Here is a 2,163-nt window from a genome sequence, read left to right as displayed (position 1 = left end):
ATGACCTGAATAGTATTGAACAAAAATTGGAAACACTCTTCAGAGCAGGTTCAAGTATGACCTGACACCGGAATAAAAGTTCAACAACAGGTTCATACATGACCTGAATAGTATGAACAAAAATTGGAAAAACTCTTCAGAGCAGGTTCAAGTATGACCGGACCCGGAATAAAAGCTCAACAACAGGTTCATACATGACCTGAATAGTATTGAACAAAATTGGAAAAACTCTTCAGAGCAGGTTCAAGTATGACGGACCCGGAACGGAATAAAAGCCAACAACAGGTTCATACATGACCTGAATAGTGTTGAACAAAAATTGGAAAACTCTTCAGAGCAGGTTCAAGTATGACCTGACCCCGGAATAAAAGCTCAACAACAGTTACATGACCTGAATGTATTGAACAAAAATTGGAAAAACTCTTCAGAGCAGGTTCAAGTATGACCTGATACTGGAATGACAACAATGGACTCTGACCGTAAGCAATGGACTACAACCACCCTTAACGGATTTTGCCAACAACAATTGGACTTGAAAATGACCGTGAAAACCGGATGTGGTTTAGGGATACAAAGACAAGCTGGAATTAGAGGTCAAAGGATCTAGGATCGACAACAAGACCTGGGTCAATGCAAAATGAGCACGAAGTACATTTCGGCTATGCATGATTTGAATTTCCTTTTATGCATGATATATGAATGATCATGATTATGAGAATGCTGACACTGGGCAGACTGGGAGTTTGTAAGGCTTTATGGAAGCTCCATGATTCCTCAACACCGAGAACTCAACAAATATTTTAGATAGATGTTGTCAAAGGAGGATCCTATCCAGTTTGATGGCCACAGCTTAGCCAACGGATGCTTTTGTAGATTTAATGAATCGTGCTAGCATAATTTTCGGGCACTCGTCTTAAACTCAATAGTTATTGACGTATGACAGAATTTGTTTGAGCAGTTTGAAAGCACAAAGAAAAAGGTTCTGCCCCTCTGTGGCTCATCTTGCCCCAGTTTGTGGGACTTTGGAGATGTTCACCTTGAAAATGGGTTTGGAAACAACTTTCCAGGAGACTACCTCGAGAGGGCTTACCCAAGTGCTTGAAACTTGCAATGGTCCGAACTTGACTAACCAAATGTTGAATGGTAGACTCTTGATTGACTGTCCTTTGGATAGCTGGACTTACCGAGCTCTGAGGTGTTTTGCCAGTCTAAGTCTTGAAGAAAAATTACTCTTGGCTAACTGAGCCTTGAGTGATTGGACTTACTGAGCTCTGAGGTGGCTTGCCCCGGTCTGATTCTGAAGCAGATTACTCTTGACTAGATGACCCTAGGGTGACTAGCTCGAATAACTGATGCTCAAAGTGATTTGCCCCTGAATAGACTTCTTTCACTCCATCAAGTTCCTCAACTGTGTATTGGATTTCTTTGATGCTAAGTGTTGAATCGCAAATAAGATTGTTCATTCAAAAATGGTAATTTAATTCCATGCTTATGCAAAAATTTGAAATCAAAGTTTATTGATATGAACGGGTGAAATACAGTGAACGAGTCGTTGATTAAGAACACAATGGTGATCAAGTCATTCCCAGTATACAAGTTGTGCTATCAAATGATTAACAAAAATCGTTTGGAGTCAAGTTAACACAACCTTGTTATAGTATGCTTTCAAAAAAACCCTGCCTCAATTAGGTCTTTAAGGGTTGTAACGTGGTCTGGTTCGCGGTTTTCTTGAAACAAAAGGATATAGGCTCAAAATTGTTTTTACCACCCCTCTTCTTGATGATCTCCAATTCTATATTCAGTTAATTCAATACACGCATTCGATTCCAAGAGGGTTCGAAGGTGTGATGAGGATTCAAGACGAATTTTCTTGAAATGGCAGTCCCTTATTATTTTTTTGTTGAGGATTTTGGTGACCTCTTTTGATTGATTTATTTTATCCCTAATTTTGCCTGGACCGCTTCCTGAAGCTTTGGTCCATCGGGATGCCCTAAACTTTGCCTAAGTCATCTTGTGGTATTTGACCTTAGCGAGCTTTTTTATATTTTTTAAAGTTGTTGACTGCCACATTATTGGGGGATGAGGATCAACCAACACTAATTTTAGCTTTTCTTAACTTCTTCGACATTTCAACATGTGCACGGAGGATAACATGTGGTTGAA

The sequence above is a fragment of the Lathyrus oleraceus genome, unplaced genomic scaffold (genome assembly GCF_024323335.1).
Source record: "Lathyrus oleraceus cultivar Zhongwan6 unplaced genomic scaffold, CAAS_Psat_ZW6_1.0 chrUn0525, whole genome shotgun sequence".
In the NCBI taxonomy this organism is placed as follows: domain Eukaryota; kingdom Viridiplantae; phylum Streptophyta; class Magnoliopsida; order Fabales; family Fabaceae; genus Lathyrus; species Lathyrus oleraceus.
Note: the sequence above shows the minus strand (reverse complement) of the source record.